Source organism: Lithobates pipiens, unplaced genomic scaffold, assembly GCF_037356315.1.
Source record: "Lithobates pipiens isolate NorthernLeopardFrog02 unplaced genomic scaffold, aLitPip1_a1.2 Scaffold_25, whole genome shotgun sequence".
NCBI lineage: Eukaryota > Metazoa > Chordata > Amphibia > Anura > Ranidae > Lithobates > Lithobates pipiens.
In genome coordinates, this window is record NW_027507787.1 from 13,830,398 (window position 1) to 13,851,460 (window position 21,063).

The 21,063-nt window shown below is 44.5% G+C and overlaps 1 protein-coding gene and 1 long non-coding RNA gene across 4 annotated transcripts in view; one reads left to right on the forward strand and one right to left on the reverse strand.

Moving 5' to 3' along the window:
- The window catches only part of ANK3 (ankyrin 3), a 906,473-nt gene that overhangs the window by 392,706 nt on the left and 492,704 nt on the right, over positions 1–21,063 (forward strand). The gene's annotated exons all lie outside the window — the stretch shown is intronic.
- On the reverse strand, positions 12,381–20,409 carry LOC143930109 (uncharacterized). Its single transcript, XR_013262713.1, has 3 exons — positions 20,271–20,409; positions 17,117–17,159; positions 12,381–14,809 (listed from the first exon to the last, which is right to left on the reverse strand). It is a non-coding gene; the product is annotated as an uncharacterized LOC143930109 (long non-coding RNA).

The following is a 21,063-nucleotide window of genomic DNA, read 5'->3' on the forward strand; positions in this document are numbered from 1 at the left end:
AGACGGTCAGGGGCCGCGGATATGCTAGAGGAGACGGTCAGGGGCCGCGGATATGCTAGAGGAGACGGTCAGTGGCCGCGGATATGCTAGAGGAGAGGGCAGGGGCCACGGATATGCTAGAGGAGACGGTCAGGGGCCGCGGATATGCTAGAGGAGACGGTCAGGGGCCGCGGATATGCTAGAGGAGATGGTCAGGGGCCGCGGATATGCTAGAGGAGACAGTCAGGGGCCACGGATATGCTAGAGGAGACGGTCAGGGGCCGCGGATATGCTAGAGGAGACGGTCAGGGGCCGCGGATATGCTAGAGGAGACGGTCAGGGGCCGCGGATATGCTAGAGGAGACGGTCAGGGGCCGCGGATATGCTAGAGGAGACGGTCAGGGGCCGCGGATATGCTACAGGAGACGGTAGGAGAGTCGGACATGATACAGGAGACCAAAATGTGCTCACTACTACTTATTCAGATAAAAATATATGAATGAACACCTCAAGACCATCAAGCACAATACATAATCAATTATATTATGAGCAAACAGTACACACAAACTATACAGACACAATATACAGCAGCACTTTTCATCAGAAAATCAGCCAAATCATATTGCTGCTGCCTCCCCTCTCATGACATGCTGGGATTTGTAGTGCCCCAGACATATGAGGTGGTAACTCTGGAGAGGACTCAGGAGGCTGTGCCTGGACTGGACTGGTGAGCACTGCAGGCAATGGTTAGATGGGAGATCTCAGAAAACTTCCCCCCTAGTCAGTTTAGAAGCAAACAGCGATGCAGATCTGACACACAAAAAAACGATGTACTGACTGTACACAACAAGCCTGCTACACAGCCCATTCTCTGCCCCCCTCCTCCTGCCCACTAAGACAAGGCAATGAGAGACATTTAACTAATCATTGCTTACCCTCCTCTGCTAGGCTGAAGACAGTCCGTCCGGCTCCACTGGAGGCTGACTCCTCCCCTCCTCCTTCCAGCATCTCCTGTGCAGAAATCAAATAAGGCGCGCTGTGGAAGGAAGGGGGGAGGGAACAAGACTAGTAGCAGGCGCAGCAGTGTCAGAAAGATCATCGGGATGCATCGGAGACTCTCGGCATGCTTCGGAACTGCACATGTGCAGTTCCAAGCCGGGACCGTCAGATTTTTTTATTCACTGGTTTTCACAGGCATGGAAAAATAGCCCCGTTTTTAGGGGCTGCCCCTAAATACACGGATGGTTGGGAACACTGCCAGGGGGGGGCAGTTGACCCCCCTTACCCCTATCTGCGGACGCCCATGATTATGGGTATTTTTATGTAGCTCCAAATAATTTGACAGCGCTGTACTTTACATTCACATCAGTCCCTGCTATCAAGGAGCTTACAGTCTAATATCCCTAGATCACATGCACAAACATTCTAGGGATCATTTAGACAGGGACCACTTAACCTACCAACATGTCTTTGAAGAGTGAGAGAAAACTGGAGTACTCAAGAAAGCTTTATTATATATAGTGTTGTAGCTTACACATAGTTGATGATGCTGTCCTGCTTTCAGGGTGAAAGTATTCAGGTTGCCAATTTGCCACTTAGGTCTGGGCACTGCATCCTGGAAGAAGGTTGTATACTCTCCTATATCTGGAAGCACTAGGTATTTGCAACAGCTGCTATTGAGGTGGGAGAGCGTAGCAATGTAAAGTTTAAGTGGGTTGGAGTTGGGCTAATAAGTGACTTTGTGTTATTGTCCTGAATGTGAAGGAGATTTTCTCTTCTCGTTCTAGTTCTTAAAGTGATTGTAAATGTATTTTTTAAATAATAAACATGTTATACTTACCTGTTTCATGCAATCGTTTTGCAAAGAGCACTCCCGATCCTGCTTTTCTCTGGTCCCTTGCCACCTCTCCTGGCTCCTCCTCATCTCAAGTTGCCACCATGACCTGCAGGCTTGATCCCAAGCGGCGTTGCCTGTGTCCATAGACACAGACACTGTGGGTCTGCCCTGTCCCCTGCTCCCTCATCATAGGATTTGATTGACAGCTGCATGATCCAATGGCTCCCACTGTTCCCTATTTGTCTGGTGAGTAGAGAGAAAGCAAGGAGAGATGCTGCTCTCAAGCACAGCGCTGGTCGACATGGGGTTCTGGTAAATATAAGGTGGAGCTGGGGGTTTAGCTGCACAAAGAAGGTTATTTTACCTTAATGCATAGAATCTATTAAGGTAAAAAAAAAAATACCTTTACAACCACTTTAGGTGACAGCATTGGTGTGCACAGGGGGTGTGTCGGACGTGCCTGGTCCAGATTCCCCCTGCTGCCCAGGCCCCCGTTGTCTGAATGAACACAGTGAGTGATTGGTGCTGCGTTTATTCATAACTGAAGTATAGCAAACTGCGTTTACTATACTTCAGTTTGTGAATGAACAGGAAGCCGCTCAGCACAGAGCACCCCCTATTCATTCACTGTGCAGGGCAGCTGAGGCTGCGGAGAAAGGTACTGGGAAAACTCTGACCCCTCCCCCCTTTCCCCCTAAGTAGGGCTCCTAAAAAAAAATTGTAAACAAAAAATGTAAAAACAACTGACACCATCCACTGCCTTACTGACACCAATCTCCGCTCTGATGACACCACCCCCTGCCCTACTGACAAAGTCCACAGGCTTTCTGGCACTGTCCATGTTTTAATACATTTTAAAATGTTTTTTTTACATTTATAAGGGTGTGTTTATGTGCGTGTATATACACACACGTGTGTCTGAGCTTTGGGGTGCACACCCTAATACAGTAGGCTGTGCACACCTATGAGTGATAGTTTAGCCTCCTTATTCCATGTCAGTCAGCAAACATGCCATTGTCAGTTGGAATTGTCTTTAGGTCTTAATACATGTGGTTTAATGTCCGTTAGAATATAATATGGCTTATACTGTCAATCTATTTAGTATTGCACAGTGTTACTGAGGACCCTGATTAATTATTGAAACCATATATTATGGAGTAGTGATGGACGAACTTCCGACGGGACGTTTCGCGAACGCGAAACGCGAACGGACACAAACGTTCGCGAAAACGACCGTTCGCCGCGGGCTCCATTGACTTCAATGGGAGGCGAATTTCGCAAACCTTTAGGTCGAATTTGCGGCCACGGGGTAATTATTAGGGGGTAGCACGTAGTCCCACCACCTGGACAATAGCATAATACATGTATGAGGTGAATTTGGGATCGATAACTACAAGCATTTTTTTTTTATTTGGGAAATTGTTCTGACAATTCAGGACTATGGAGCTAATGAAGGCAATGGAGGAGAGGGAAGGTCAGGGACCAGGGTAGGCAAACAAGAGGGTGCAGGAGATACAGAGCACTGACAGCAGCACCGTAATACAGAGCACTGACATCAGCACCGTGACATACAGCGCTGACAGCAGCTCCGTGACATACAGCGCTGACAGCAGCTCCGTGACATACAGCGCTGACAGCAGCTCCGTGACATACAGCGCTGACAGCAGCTCCGTGACATACAGCGCTGACAGCAGCTCCGTGACATACAGCGCTGACAGCAGCACCGTGACATACAGCGCTGACAGCAGCTCCGTGACATACAGCGCTGACAGCAGCTCCGTGACATACAGCGCTGACAGCAGCTCCGTGACATACAGCGCTGACAGCAGCTCCGTGACATACAGCGCTGACAGCAGCTCCGTGACATACAGCGCTGACAGCAGCTCCGTGACATACAGCGCTGACAGCAGCACCGTGACATACAGCGCTGACAGCAGCTCCGTGACATACAGCGCTGACAGCAGCTCCGTGACATACAGCGCTGACAGCAGCTCCGTGACATACAGCACTGACAGCAGCTCCGTGACATACAGCGCTGACAGCAGCTCCGTGACATACAGCGCTGACAGCAGCACCGTGACATACAGCGCTGACAGCAGCTCCGTGACATACAGCGCTGACAGCAGCTCCGTGACATACAGCGCTGACAGCAGCTCCGTGACATACAGCACTGACAGCAGCTCCGTGACATACAGCGCTGACAGCAGCTCCGTGACATACAGCGCTGACAGCAGCACCGTGACATACAGCGCTGACAGCAGCTCCGTGACATACAGCGCTGACAGCAGCTCCGTGACATACAGCGCTGACAGCAGCTCCGTGACATACAGCGCTGACAGCAGCTCCGTGACATACAGCGCTGACAGCAGCTCCGTGACATACAGCGCTGACAGCAGCTCCGTGACATACAGCGCTGACAGCAGCTCCGTGACATACAGCGCTGACAGCAGCTCCGTGACATACAGCGCTGACAGCAGCTCCGTGACATACAGCGCTGACAGCAGCACCGTAAGCAGCCCCAGGAGGAAGTCAGCACAGCACAGGGATGGTGTGATCCCCTCATAATAAGAACCCCCAGGAGGAAGTCAGCACAGCACAGGGATGGTGGGAGCCCCTCATAATAAGAACCCCCAGGAGGAAGTCAGCACAGCACAGGGATGGTGGGAGCCCCTCATAATAAGAACACCCAGGAGGAAGTCAGCACAGCACAGGGATGGTGGGAACCCCTCATAATAAGCAGCCCCAGTAGAAATATGACACCGCTCAACCTCTTCAAAGAGGAGGGTAGGGGCATATAGTACGGTGTGCTTTTTTGGGTCAGGGAAGTGAGCCAAATGAATTAAGAAGGTCTGTGTGCTTGATTCCAAAAATTGTTTATAGACATATACATGGTCTACTGATCACATGTGTTGAATTCCTCCGAGATCCATGCCTCATTCATTTTTAGAAATGTGAGGTAGTTAACACTGTCGTGAGCTAGGCGAGTACGCTTATCGGTCACAATCCCCCCTGCTGCGCTGAACGTCCTTTCGGACAGGACACTGGATGAGGGGCAAGCCAACAGTTCGATTGCAAATTGGGCAAGCTCTGGCCAGAGGTCAAGCCTGCCCACCCAGTAGTCTAGGGGTTCATCACTCCTCAGAGCGTCCACATCGGCCGTTAACCCAATGTAGTCGGACACCTGACGGTCTAGGCGTTCCCTGATGCTGGATCCGGATGACACCTGTCGATGGGTCGGCTGAAAGAATGACCTCATATCCGAAGTCACCAACACATCTTCAAACCGGCCTCTTCTTGCAGGCGCTGTTGGATTGGTACCCGCAAATCCTTCTCTGGGAGTGGGAATTGCTCCTCTGCCAGCGCACGCAAAAGCAGAATGCAGCATTTCTCGAAGCAAGGCCTGGAAGTGCTGCATTCTGACAGCCCTCTGCGACGGCGGTAACATTTCCGCCATTTTGTGTTTGTACCGGGGATCTAAGTACGTTGCCACCCAGTACTGGTCCTTGACCCTCATGCTTTTTATACGGGGGTCCCTATTAAAACACTGGAGCATGAAGGCCCCCATTTGCACTCAAGCGGAAGGTATGTGGTGGTGGTGGTGTTGTTGGTGGTAGTGTCTTTGGGGGTGCACATAGCAGAGAGTGAAGAAGAGGGTGCAGATCGAGAGGATGAGGAGGGTGCAGAAGAATAAGGCTGAGTGAGCCACTCAACCAAGTCTGGTGCGTCCTTTAAAGTAATTGAACGCACCTTCTGCAACTTCCCACTTTGGCTCAAGGCTGTTGCTCCTGCCCTACCCCTACCACCCCTGCGGAAGGGCCTGCCTCTTCCTCTGCCTGTCATTTTTTAAATCACCCTGTGACAAAACTCTTAGTCCCTATACCGCTGAAGGACTGCTGCAGTATAGGGCAGCGGTCAGCAGTAGTGCACGTCAACCCTATGTATTGTGGACCGATAGCGGTCCTTACAGAACAGCAGACTGTACTGCACTCAGGCCTATGTACCGTAGCACCCTATACCAAGTTACCAGTCCTTATAAGAACTTTTGTGGACCAAGCAGGTTGTGTGTTAGTGATTAGCAGACTGTACGTCAGTCCCTATACCAATGAAGGACTGCTGCAGTATAGGGCAGCGGTCAGCAGTAGTGCACGGCAACCCTATGTATTGTGGACCGATAGCGGTCCTTACAGAACAGCAGACTGTACTGCACTCAGGCCTATGTACCGTAGCACCCTATACCAAGTTACCAGTCCTTATAAAAACTTTTGTGGACCAAGCAGGTTGTGTGTTAGTGATTAGCAGACTGTACGTCAGTCCCTATACCAATGAAGGACTGCTGCAGTATAGGGCAGCGGTCAGCAGTAGTGCACGGCAACCCTATGTATTGTGGACCGATAGCGGTCCTTACAGAACAGCAGACTGTACTGCACTCAGGCCTATGTACCGTAGCACCCTATACCAAGTTACCAGTCCTTATAAGAACTTTTGTGGACCAAGCAGGTTGTGTGTTAGTGTTTAGCAGACTGTGCGTCAGTCCCTATACCGCTGAAGGACTGCTGCAGTATAGGGCAGCGGTCAGCAGTAGTGCACGGCAACCCTATGTATTGTGGACCGATAGCGGTCCTTACAGAACAGCAGACTGTAACGCACTCAGGCCTATGTACCGTAGCACCCTATACCAAGTTACCAGTCCTTATAAGAACTTTTGTGGACCAAGCAGGTTGTGTGTTAGTGATTAGCAGACTGTACGTCAGTCCCTATACCAATGAAGGACTGCTGCAGTATAGGGCAGCGGTCAGCAGTAGTGCACGGCAACCCTATGTATTGTGGACCGATAGCGGTCCTTACAGAACAGCAGACTGTAACGCACTCAGGCCTATGTACCGTAGCACCCTATACCAAGTTACCAGTCCTTATAAGAACTTTTGTGGACCAAGCAGGTTGTGTGTTAGTGTTTAGCAGACTGTGCGTCAGTCCCTATACCGCTGAAGGACTGCTGCAGTATAGGGCAGCGGTCAGCAGTAGTGCACGGCAACCCTATGTATTGTGGACCGATAGCGGTCCTTACAGAACAGCAGACTGTAACGCACTCAGGCCTATGTACCGTAGCACCCTATACCAAGTTACCAGTCCTTATAAGAACTTTTGTGGACCAAGCAGGTTGTGTGTTAGTGATTAGCAGACTGTACGTCAGTCCCTATACCAATGAAGGACTGCTGCAGTATAGGGCAGCGGTCAGCAGTAGTGCACGGCAACCCTATGTATTGTGGACCGATAGCGGTCCTTACAGAACAGCAGACTGTAACGCACTCAGGCCTATGTACCGTAGCACCCTATACCAAGTTACCAGTCCTTATAAGAACTTTTGTGGACCAAGCAGGTTGTGTGTTAGTGATTAGCAGACTGTACGTCAGTCCCTATACCAATGAAGGACTGCTGCAGTATAGGGCAGCGGTCAGCAGTAGTGCACGGCAACCCTATGTATTGTGGACCGATAGCGGTCCTTACAGAACAGCAGACTGTACTGCACTCAGGCCTATGTACCGTAGCACCCTATACCAAGTTACCAGTCCTTATAAGAACTTTTGTGGACCAAGCAGGTTGTGTATTAGTGTTTAGCAGACTGTGCGTCAGTCCCTATACCGCTGAAGGACTGCTGCAGTATAGGGCAGCGGTCAGCAGTAGTGCACGGCAACCCTATGTATTGTGGACCGATAGCGGTCCTTACAGAACAGCAGACTGTACTGCACTCAGGCCTATGTACCGTAGCACCCTATACCAAGTTACCAGTCCTTATAAGAACTTTTGTGGACCAAGCAGGTTGTGTGTTAGTGATTAGCAGACTGTACGTCAGTCCCTATACCAATGAAGGACTGCTGCAGTATAGGGCAGCGGTCAGCAGTAGTGCACGGCAACCCTATGTATTGTGGACCGATAGCGGTCCTTACAGAACAGCAGACTGTAACGCACTCAGGCCTATGTACCGTAGCACCCTATACCAAGTTACCAGTCCTTATAAGAACTTTTGTGGACCAAGCAGGTTGTGTATTAGTGTTTAGCAGACTGTGCGTCAGTCCCTATACCGCTGAAGGACTGCTGCAGTATAGGGCAGCGGTCAGCAGTAGTGCACGGCAACCCTATCTATTGTGGACCGATAGCGGTCCTTACAGAACAGCAGACTGTACCGCACCCAAGCCTATGTACCGTAGCACCCTAGACAGACCAAGTTACCAGTCCTGATAAAGAGCTTTGTGGAACAAGTGAGTTGTGAATGTTTAGCAGACTGCAGCAGAAGGGCAGCAGTCAAGTATAATATTCTTTCTATATTTGGAAGAAAGAATATTATACGTGTACAAGCCTATTACCGTACCACTGATACCAGTCCTGAAAAGAACCTTTGTGGAACTAATAGTAACAGCAAGTCTTTAAAATTATCCTCACTGCCTGACACACTGCTTCCTGCCTGTCCCTATACAAATTGGCAAAAAAGAGTAGGCTGGAACGATTAGCTGGAACAGCTCTTTTGTGGACCTGATAGTAACAGCTAATGATGATGATGATGATGATGATGAAGAAAGACTAATCTGGCTGAGCTGTCCCTAAAATAGCAGCATACAGCGCTCTGTCCCTTTATCTAAACTGACAAAAGAAACTCAGGCTGCTGACCTAACACCTATACCAGTCCTGAAAAGAACTTTTGTGTACCAAATAGCTAGCGTTTTCTCTGTCCCTACTCCACACAGGATCCTTTCCCTACAGTGACAGAAGAAAGAATGTAAAATGGCCACCGGATCGGGTGTATTTATAGGTTAGGGGGAATGTCCAAGTGTCCATGAGCTGTCATGTCTCAATTGGTTGTCCTGTAACACATGATAAACGTGTCACGAAAGGTTAAAGTTCTTGTATACATTAAACACGTAAGTCCGCCGGGGCGAACGACGGAAAAAGGCGTTCGAACCCGCGGACGGCGAAAGTCGGAAATTCGCCGCGAAACGACCGCCGGGCGAACCGTTCGGCCATCACTATTATGGAGTATACTGCTAAATTTTAAATCTAAAAATGCAAAATATAGTTGTACCTTTATAAAGCACCTACAGTATATTGGGATTATGTAAAAGAGGCTTTAATCGTAGAGCCCCAGAGACCATGTTACTCCCCCCCCCCGCAGCCCTTTTCTAATTATACACACCTTCACCTTCATGTATGGGCAAGGTCATAGAGTCTCCTTTGGCAAATATATTCTGTAAGTAGGTGTTTTATAGGGCTGAAGCTATATACTTCATCTGCGTCACCCTGGGATTCCCCAACCACAGCCCTATGCAAATGTTTACCTTTAAGAAAATCAAGAATTCATATGCATCCTACAGTTCATTGTGGGTGCCACTTAACTGATCACTTAAAGCAGTTTTTGAGCATAGCTAATTGTCTGCAGGAGTTGATATTGCCTAATGTTGACAGATAACATAACAAATAACCAGTGGCAACCCAAAGCTACTAATTTGCCCACTTGTTATCTTTTGCCTTGACTATTGCAACTTCTTCTAATTGGCCTTCCCCTACACAGCCTATCCCCCCTTCAGTTTATCATGAATGCTTCTGCCAGACTACTCCACCTTAAGGACACATTAGTATCTGCCGCCCCGCTCTGCCAATTCCTCCACTGGCTTCCGCTCACCCAAATAATACAATTTATTATCCTATCAACATCATCATAGTAAGCCATCCACAACTCTGGCCTGAGCTACATCACTAACCTCATCTCAATTTGTCACCCAAATCATCCTCTTTTCCCCTACAGAGGCCTCTTACTCTTTTTGGTTCCTTTGTCAACTCCTCTCAAGCTCATGTACAGGATTTCTCCAGAGCCTCTTTCATCCTCTGGAATTCTCTACTCCAACCTGTTTGGTTATCTCCTGTTCTGTATGTCTTTAGGCGATCCTTGAAAACTCATAATATCAAGTCTATCGCCTCTAGCCATCAACTGACAGTTTGCTTTCTCGACAACTCATCCCCACACAGTTGCTACCTTTTCTAAGCTTTGCCCTTTCCTTTTAGATTGTAAGCTCTCACGAGATGGGCCCTCCTAACCCTCTTGTCTTGAGTTGTATTGTAACTGTACTGTCTTTCCTTTAATTCATAAAGGGTTGGGCATATTGTTGGTGCTATATAAATTCCATATAAGCTAGTTTTACACAATGGTACTTCTTAGCCCTTGTACACACGGTCGGAGATTCCGACAACCAAATCCGTCAGATTTTGTCCGACGGATTTTGTCTGAAACTGTTGCATACACACGGTCGGACAAAGTTGTCGGAAAATCTGACGTGATGATGTTATTTAGTTACGACGGGACTACGTTCACGCTAGTAGCCAATAGCTTTGGTGTAGGAATTTGATCTGAGCATGCGTGGCACTTTGTCCGATTGGAATTCTCTACACATGATCGAAGTATGTCCGATCGGAGCATTTTGTCGGAAAATTTTACCAACAAGTTGGGAAACTTGGTACGTCGGATACTCCCACGGAAACAGTCCGATGTAGCCCACACACAGTTTGAATATCCGTCAATACGGTCCGATCGGACACATTCCGTCGGAATCTCCGACCGTGTGTACAAGGGCTTACACGTTTGCTTTAGAGGTCAGATTTTTCTTTAAGTCGTTTGTGCTTTTTTCTACTCAATGAACTGTACAGGTTCTAGAACAAAACAGGGTATGGGGAGCAGGCTGTGAGTATACAGCTCTGATTTCAGATTTAATCAATGACAGCCCAATCAATTTTATAACTCAGCAGGTGATTAAAATATAATGTGACACTGCAGCAGTCTGCTGAGTCCTTTGTAAGGAACGTAGGACCGGAAACAAGACTGAAATATTCTGACTGTAGTGATGACAGGAATGTGTGGGTTAATTTTGGTACCTTCTGACATGACATCCCAGCTGTTTGTAGATATCTGCTTCCATTATTTCCTGGGCAAACTCTTACCATTGATTGCAATACTAACTGCATTTCCTTGTACACGCTATGGATGTGCTAGCAATTTCTCTTGACGTGAGTCTCACAGAACAGGCTGTACTCAGAGCTTTTAAATCCATCTTGTTGTATTCCTGATTGCCTTTCAGGATACACATTAAATTAGATGCACTTGCTAAACCATTATTCCAATATTGTCTAGCGGATGTGAAAGGCTGGTAACTTCTACAGAATGTAATTTTATTGCTAGACAGAGCTGGTACAATAACTGACATGACTGTAGGGGAAAATCTTACATTTTGGAAAAAGATGCCAAATGAATAGTAGGTTGGAAGATTGGAAAGTATCCTAGGTGGAGCACGTGGTGTTATATGTGTAAGTGCACTGAGGCTTTTCATCTTTTGCTGTGGGAAAAATGATAACCAAATATTTCTACATTACTGTGGGCCATAGCTCTCCTTGACTCCTGTGCCTGTCCTCTCCATTCATGGGAACCTGAGGAGACCTTACGCTCTTATGTGTGGGAGGCTTGTGAAGACTTTATCTGAGAGTGAAGGTTATTGGAAGCTTCCCAACTGATTTGAATATAGAGAAAGCTTCAGATCCACATAAAGAAGAAGGGATATCCCAGAGTAAATAAATCATCACATTGAGCCTGAGATCTAGGCACGGAATGGTGTGCTTCAGGTCTTCAGGTCTTAGGTCTTGGGTCAAGTTTAAAACCCCAAAAAAGTCAATGCATAATCACCAAGTCCATAAAGTCCGAGCGACGGTGATTGAAATGAAAACTACATGGGGTGGCAACTGGGATAACTGTTTACTCAGACGTGAAGCATTTTGGGTGTACACTTTAGACACCACCTATCTGAGAAGCCTCAACATTGCCTTCTCATTTTCATGTTTTCTCAATGACCGCTAGCCAGCATTTCCACATCTATGGGATTGCAGGCCAATAAATAAAACATAAGACCATTCTTGGCAAGAAATGGTCACGGCATGCGTGGAAAACAGATGTGGTGAATATTGCAGAAACCAAACGTAGAATGAATCAATCTTTCATCCATGCTAAAATGGACGCTATAGATAAAAACCAGATGACAAAGTTTGATATCATATGGAAACCCTGGATTAAATATTATACATCAGATAATATTGACAACCGAGTTTTATTGTTATGGTGATTAAGATTTTTTATAGAATTACAACATTAGATGATATATAAAACCTCCTCCGGAGAATTATTCCCTCCCCTTCCCCTCCTATATAACTTTTATGTTCTTCCCTTACTATATAATACTTACTATAAACATACTATAGAAGTTATGGTCAAAACTTTAAAATCATATATTTTCTTTTAGACATATTTATATTTTCTTGGGATTAAAATATTTAAAACTCAGCTATAAAAATGTTTTCAAATTCTAAAATATATAAAGGCCATTTATTGTCATTCCCACGAGAATATCTTGAAATTCTTCTTTGCTTTGTATCATCCGTACTTCAATATGTCTACTTTTTATTTCTGGTATCACATAATTTGTTTTATATTCTGTACATGTAATTTATTTTAACATAAAATAAAAAAATTTGAACGAAATGGTCACGGCACTTTATTGGTTTACATATAATATCCAAACAACAACCGGTATTTTATTACAACTTTAATTGATAGAACAATAAGTCCAAAACATTTGCTCAGTTATCAGAGCTCAAGCAACGTTATCCACAGATTAACATTGAATAACAAAACATCCCCTTATAGAAATCCAGGGTGACCCAACCACATACGGCACTCGTGACAGGGTGTGAAGCTTTTTTGGTGCTATTTTTGGCCAACTGCAGGAAATTCCCCAATCCTGTAGCCCTGAGCCCTTATACAGCGCTTCCCAACTTTTCCGGAAACTTCCAAGAATCACGCTTGGGTCAAATTGGATACCTTATCTGCATATTTAAAGACACGGTGTACTGATTTGCATCTACATAAAAACAAATGTTGTTATACACAATTAAAGGAAAAAATGGGCTGCGATGGCCGCAATCCCAAGAAAGGGGGCACAAATTGTTGTGCCCACTTTATTCTTTCTGTAGTCTCTGGTAGGGTTTTTTATTTGTGGATGGTTTTCATTTGGGCATGTTTATTTCTGATTGTTCTACTATAATATGCTATATCATGTCATTCATGCTGCCTCATGACTGTGTTGTCATTATGTTACAATATAAAATGGAGATGTTCATAATATATTTACTGAGATCATTAGCATTTACCTTGTGTGTAGCCTTTTCCACTTTTTAATTTTGTTTATGGTGCCCAAAATACATATGTATTTACTTTATTTGGTTTTGTTTACTTTCGGTACCTTTTCCTCTTTTTGATCCCTACTGATTGCATGTCGTATGTTCTCTGTGGGAGAGACACTCACATTGGAGTTTTTCAAGAGTGGCAGCTGTTACCGATTTTTAGCAGACGTCATAGACATTGTGACTTTGGTGCAAATGTGTCTTTGGTATTCTACATGTGCCAACTTGGCAACATGTTGGCAGGATTCCCTGTACTGCTCCCACTGATGGGTGGGCATTGAGCCGCATGGGTTTCTAGGCAACAATGATGTCACCGCTGAATTCTCATTTTACCTTGCCACCTGCATGGCATTTCAGGGTTTTGAAATAACCTTTCCACTTGTTTGTTTTTCATATGGAATATTTCTTTGTATATACTTAATTTTTTGGAGTGTAACGTCAAGGAGTTTTTCTAGGCGAGATTATGTCACTATGACATCACTGGGGATGGGTATTTGGTTTGTGTGTTCACTTATGTATATATACATGTTTCATTGCATTGCAAGTTGTCACTCTGTTGCCTTGAAGAAGGGACCTTGAAAATTTGGCATTTTTGACTGATGTGACATTGCACCTATAAATTAGTGTACATGTTTGTAATGCACCTCTGGTGATGTCTCATTACTTGAGATGGAAACATCTCCTTTACGCCCTAAGGCTGTCAAAGATGTAGGTAGCATGAAGGGGGCTGAGCGACCCCATGGAAGATTCCAATACTGTTTTCTGGACAACCAAAGCACAGACAGAAGTCAAACATGGTGCTATGCAATTATCAAGGTGCATACGTTATATGGCTGTTCAGTGTTTATAGAGTAATTCTATGGAGAACTTCCACTTCAAAGCGGAACTAAACCTATCAACAGTCTCGAAAAACAGTTAAAGCGGAGTTTCAACTTGTTTTTCTTTTTTTAAAAAAAAAAAAAACATGATGGTCACAACTAATCCTAATACATAATGGTATTAGTAATAAATGTATTTTTTTAAATACTCACTTCCATCTTTAATGTGGGCATCTGGAGCCTACTCTTCACTCCTTTCTGGGATACAGTGCTGCTGGCTACCCAGCATGCACCTTCTGGTGTTTAGTTCCTTTTTATGCCTTTTTTTGCATTTATATTTGTTCCAGTGAAAACAAAGCAACAGATAAAAGGAAATGGGAAAGTACAGCTCTATCTGGTAAATCGCATGCCACAAATAAATAAACCTTTATACCTATTAAACCACATTAATGCCTCATCTCTATAAACCATGTCTCCAGAAATGAACCAAGCAAAGTGGCTAAGCAGAACAGCAAAGGAAATATTAAAGACAAAGCATATTTTCCCCCCTCCCTACAAACTAATTCTCCTAAGTGTGTTCCATGCTGGGAGCAGATCGGATTAAACGCATTCAGATATGCAATTCCATCCAGTTCTAAAACCAAATCCAAAAGGTTAGAGATTCTTTAATTCTAACATTGGGGATAAAGTGTGTTTTTTTTATGCTTTCAGTAACCATGGTGACGGCTGTGATTATGTTCTTGAGCGTGTGATGAATGTACATAAATGCTGCGGAATGGTCCTTTGAGCTTCTACTGCATGAAATTGACTGATAGGGATTCTAAAAAGCGGCCATGCTTATCTGTGTAACACATTTGTTTTTGTTAAAAAGAAAGTCCAGATTAGCATCTTCATAATTATTGCCGTTCTGTGGACAAAACAAAAGGATGGTTGGGGAAGCAACTATTTTTAAATTGCAGTTCTTTGACCTTGTGCACATTGTGCGCACATTTATGTTCTGCTCATCCGAGGACTATAATAAGGCCCCATGTACACGGGACACTGATAAACGTACGTTCAGAGGCAGTTGGATGCTTTTTTCAATGTTATCCTATGTGACCATGTACACAGTCTTGTTTATTGCCGTTTAGAAGTGTATTCTATGGGAACGTTTGACCATTCTTCCAAAAGCGCATCTGTGCAGGCCAGTCAAGTTCCTCCACCCCAAACCCGCTCATCCATGTCTTTATGGACCTTGCTTTGTGCACTGGTGCGCAGTCATGTTGGAACAGGAAGGAGCCATGCCCAAACTGTTCCCACAAAGTTGGGAGCATGGATTTGTCCAAAATGTCTTGGTATGCTGACGCCTTAAGAGTTCCCTTCACTGGAACTGAAGGGCCAAGGCCAATACCTGAAGAACAACCCCAAACCATGATCCCAACTCCACCAAATGATTTCGACCAGTGCACAAAGCAAGGTCCATAAAGACATGGATGAGTGAGTTTAGGTGGAAGAACTTGACTGGTCCGCACAGAGTCCTGACCTCAACCCGATAGAACACCTTTGGAATAAATTATAACCGAGATCTTGAGCCAGCCACATCAGTACCTGACCTCACAAATGCACTTCTGATAGAATGGTCAAACATTCCCATAGACACACTCCTAAACCTTGTGGACAGCCTTCTCAGAAGAGTTGAAGCTGCTGTAGCTGCAAAATGTGGGCCAACGCAATATTGAACCCTATGGACTAAGCCCCTGTACACATGGTCAGAGATTTCCACAACCAAATCCGTCGGATTTTACCCGTCGGATTTTGTTCGTCAGATCTTGTCCGAAACTGTTGCATACACACGGTCGGACAAAGTTGGCGAAAAATCTGATCTTTCAGAATGTGATGACGTAATTTCGTTACAATGGGACTACATTCAGGCTAGTAGCCAATAGCTTTGATGTAGGAATTTGATCTGAGCATGCGTGGCACATGGTCCGATCAAAATTCTCTACACATGATCGGAGTATGTCCGATTGGCCCAGTTGGTCGGGAAATATTTCCAACATGTTGGAAAATTGGGTCCGACGGATATTCCGACTGAATCAGTCCGATGCATACCACACACAGTCGGATTATCCGACAACACGGTCCGATAGGACACACTCCAACGGATTCTCCAACCGCGTGTACAAGGGCTAAGACTAGGATGCCATTAAAGTTCATGTGCGTTTAAAGATAGGCGTCCCAATAATTTTGGCAATATAGTGTATATGTTACACTGCCCAAACATGTTTTTCTCTCCTGCAATTAATGGGCCTTCCAATCTAGATGTCTGCACTATCCTGTTTACCACCTCCCGCCATTACTACTTTGCTAGACACATGTAAAGAACCTTGGTGTAGCATTTCAATGCATGTAGTCTGTTTTGTACTTGTCTGCTCTGCTAATGTCCAAATGACTCCAGAAGGGGCCTGGAATACTGAGTAATATTGTAAGTCACACTCTGGTTATAATTGGCTTTTTTTTTGTTTTTTTCACTTTATTTTTGCCTTTTATATGCAAACTTTTCAATAAAGACCTTGCTTGTTCAATGTAAAAAAAGTATTACAATTTCCTTTTTTTAATACAAAAATCTGATAATGTAAGATCCTCATTACTTCTAGCCTGATGATCTGTGAAGGTTTTATTTGCACATTGTCTCATTCTCTGTTTCAGTCGATCATCATACTTCCCAGTCAGACATCAGTGTTGTTTGAGTGAGATCCGTGACTGATGCCGACACCTGGGTCTAGACTGACAGTGACAAATGACAATAAGAACTAATAAGTTGTCATTTCAGATGAGACTTGACATTGTTGCTGAATGAGTCTACCTAACTTTGTTAGTCATTACCATCACCTCTGATCATAAATCCAGTTTTTTAAATTAGATGTGACTCCAGGTACTACACCTGATTCCGGCAGTCCTGTTCAGTTTTCACTGTCACCTTATTTTTCCATTTTTATTTTTTTATATTAGACATCTGTCAACTGAAGCTGACACTTGACTGCGGACAAAACTGGTGTTATGAATGTGGCGCATTTTTATAAATCCCTAGGACACCATATTGTATTGCTAGACCAGTGAAAAAAGCATCTACTGAAAATATTATGGAGAGCTTTGCTGACATTTATGATGAATTAGCAACTGGAAGCAACTGGTAAAATAAATCAGTGAGCAGCTAAGTCAGTACATCACTCACCTTTAAAAGCCATTCCTGGGAAAAACATGGGAACAACCCCCATCTGAAAAAGTAGATAACAAGGAATAAGCACACAGATCCGAAAAGTCAAAGCAAAGCCAGATCTCCTAACCCAGTGGTCATCAACCCTGTCCTCAGGGCCCACTAACAGGCCAGGTTTGCAAGATAACTGAAATACATCACATGTGACATCATTTCCTGTTTAGTAATTGCAGTATTCTAGTCTGCATCTCCCCAAGGTAATACATAAAACCTGGCCTGTTAGTGGGCCCTGAGGACAGGTTGATGACCACTGTGCTAGCCTGTGCACTTTGTCTGAGTCAGTGACTGAAAGTATTAAACTGAAAAGGGTCTTAATATTACTATAGTTGGCCATACACTGAGCAAATTTCAGACAGTCTCTAATGAACTAGCTAAAATTCGATTAGCGGGTGGCCCTGATTGCACCATTCTCCTTGACTTCGTTCCATTGGAAAATGGGAGGAATGGGGTGTCAGCTAAGCAGTGCCTGCATCCAACCAGATGCAGGCACTGTTCTAGTATTCTAAAATAGCCATTCTCAATTAGGGTTTCCCCAAAGGTTGCTAGGGGTTCCTTGAACTGTGGCTGATTGGCCTCCCATTTGATGGTGCCTGCATAGTTCCAAGGCCAATGCCATGATAAATCAATAGCATGGCAGAATACTTTAATAATCCCAAGGGAAATACAAGATCACAACAATGAACAGAACAAGATACAAAAACACAACAAAATTACCAGTAACAACCATTAGCACCAAATAAAACAAACTGAAACGATACTACAAATAAAACCATCCTTACAATTAAAATACAACATAAAATAAAATAACAGAAAGTCAAATTACCAAATGCAAATAATACACCCTTTAATCTAACATTATCTCAAATAATAATTAACATACCAACAAACATGATCATATACATTGGCGGCTTGTCCATTAGGGGCACATGGGTGTCACCCCCATTATCCATGCATCCGGCCCCCTGATCTACAGTATCTCACAAAAGTGAGCACACTCGTCACATTTTTGTAAATATCTTATTATATTTTTTCATGTGACAACACTGAAGAAATTACACTTTGCTACAATGTAAAGTAGTGAGTGTAGAGCTTGTATAACAGTGTAAATCTTCTGTCCCCTCAAAATAACTCAACACACAGCCATTAATGTCTAAACCGCTGGCGCTGAGTACACCACTAAGTAAAAATGTCAAAATTGGGCTCAATTAGCCATTTTCCCTCCCCAGTGTCATGTGACTTATTAGTGTTACAAGGTCTCAGGTATGAATGGGGAGCAGGTGTGTTAAATTTGGTGTTATCGCTCTCACTCTCTCATACTAGTCACTCGTAGTTTAACATTGCACCTCATGGCAAATAACTCTCTGAGGATCTGAAAAATAGAAAAAAAAGAAAGCTCACAAACAGTTTGCTGAAGACAAGCAGACTAAGGACATGGATTACTGGAACCATGTCCTGTGGTCTGATGAGACCAAGATAAACTTATTTGGTTCAGATGGTGACAAGTGTGTGTGGTGACAACCAGTTGAGGAGGAGTACTACAGTCAAGCATGGGGGGGGGGGGAGTGTCATGGCCTGAGGCTGCATGAGTGCTGCTGGTACTGGAACCATGAATGCCAACATGTACTGTGACATACTGAAGCAGAGCATGATCCCCTCCCTTCTGGGACTGGGCCACAAGGCAGTATTTCAACATGATAATGACAACAAACACACCTCCAAGACAACTAATGCCTTGCTAAAGAAGCTTAGGGTAAAGGTGATGGACTGGCCAAACATATCTCCTAAACCCTATTGAGCATCTGTGGGGCATCCTCAAATGGAAGGTGAAGGAGCGCAAGGTCTCTAACATCCACCAGCTCCGTTATGTCGTCATGGAGGAGTGGAAGAGGAATCCAGTGAAGCTCTGGTGATTTCCATGCCCAACAGAGTTATTTTGAGGAGACAGCAAAGTTACAGTGTTATACAAGATGTACACTTAATACTTTACATTGTAGCAAAGTATAATTTATAAAATATTTACAAAAATGTGAGGGGTGTACTCACTTTTGTGAGATACTGTACATACAGGGATGCCGGACGCATGAATTCCAATGGGGGGGGAGTTTGAAGTACGTGATTAGAGCCGGAGGCTCTAACAGGCTTTAAAAAATTTGTGGTCTGGGCACTCTGAGCCCACCCAGTTGTGTGACAATAGCAAATGAATATTCTCTATTTTCACACTAAATCTACTCGTGAGACCTGTTTACCTGATTGGCCAAAATGTCAGGCGATCCTATTGGACGCCTAGAAGGAGGAAGGAGGAGGATGAGAGAGGAGAGCACAGCTGCAGTAGAAATCGACTGACCTACCAGTCGCCACTGTGACATTGATGGCATCCAGCACCCCCCGCTTCAGACAGGGGAGAGAGGAGGAGGAGGAGGGGGGATCTGAGCCATCCGAGGCAGTTAAGGAGGCCGCCCGTCTCATGCGCGCATAGGGGGGAGGTGTTCACCTCCAGCCCTCACAGAGAAGAATTATATAACTTGATTGCCACAGGCAAAAATTATCTGATGTGTCGTTCTGTGGTGCATTGTGGTTGTAACAACCTGACTGATGGTACTCCGCAGACTGACCAGCATATTGTGGAGTGGGTGGGAGGAAGTGTTCAAGATTGAACGTACCTTGAACAACATTCTCCTCTCCAAAACTGTTGTTAAAGACTCCAATTCCAATCCAAAATCACTGGCCTTGAAAATCAGTTTGTTGAGTCTGTTAGTGTCAGACACCCTAAATCTGCTTCCCCAGCATGATCTTTTTGCTATTCAGAAGGGTGGCAGTCTGACCACAACTTTATAGGGGCTGTAATATTCATACTGACCAACAAGTAAGGGGCATTTTTCCCACTGGCCGATAATTAAGCAGTTTTAGCAAAGGTTTGCTGAGACCTCAAAATTATTTCAAGTATTCTTCTAGGGAAAAAAGATTGAGGAAGGCTGTGTTAATGGGTTTTTCTTTGCATCATACAGGTTTTGCATTTTGATACAAGTCTATGGTATAAAGTAATACTTCAAAATGTGTAATGTTTTACACACAACTATGAAAAAATCTTAAGTAGAAACTTATGACCACTTACCATAACCCGTCAAGGCACAGACTTGTTATAACTCTTCGAGGCATGAACTCCATTAGACCTCTGTAAGTTGCGAGGTGGGGCCTCCGTGAATCGGACTTGTTTATCCTGCACATCACACATATATTCAATTGTATTGAGAATTTGTAGGCAACAACCTCAAACTTGTGTTCTTCAAACCATTCCTAAATTTATTAGACTAGGCCACCTTCTTTTATTTCTCGGTGGTCCAATTCTGATGCTCACGTGCCCATTGTAGATGCTTTTGGATTTGGACATGAATCGGCAACGGACACCCTGACTGTTGTGTGGCTACGTAGCCCCATACGCATCAAACTGCAATACACTGTGTGTTCTGACACCTTTTTATCAGAGTCAGCTTTAAGTTTTTCAGCAATTTGAGCTACAGTGGCTCTTCTATTGGATCAGACTACATTGGCCAGCCCTAGCTCCTAACGTGCATCAACAAGCCTTTGACCACTCATGTCCCTGCTGATGGTTCACCAGTTTTTCTTTCTTGGAGCACGTTTGGTTGGTCCTGATAGCTGCAGACTGGGAACATCCCACACATTTTTTTTTTATCTGACTCAGAAATAAAAATCATTTGACAGGTAAAATAGCACTTGTATGTGTGTTTCTTTTGTATATTTAATTTTAAGTTTTCACCTTGAAAACAGTCACTTTTGGGAGCTCATATTAAATGGTGCAATATACAAGGTGAACATGACCTAGTAAATATACAGTCACTGGCAATTTTTGTCTCAGTTGGAGTTATCTAGACAAGACTTTTAGTTTG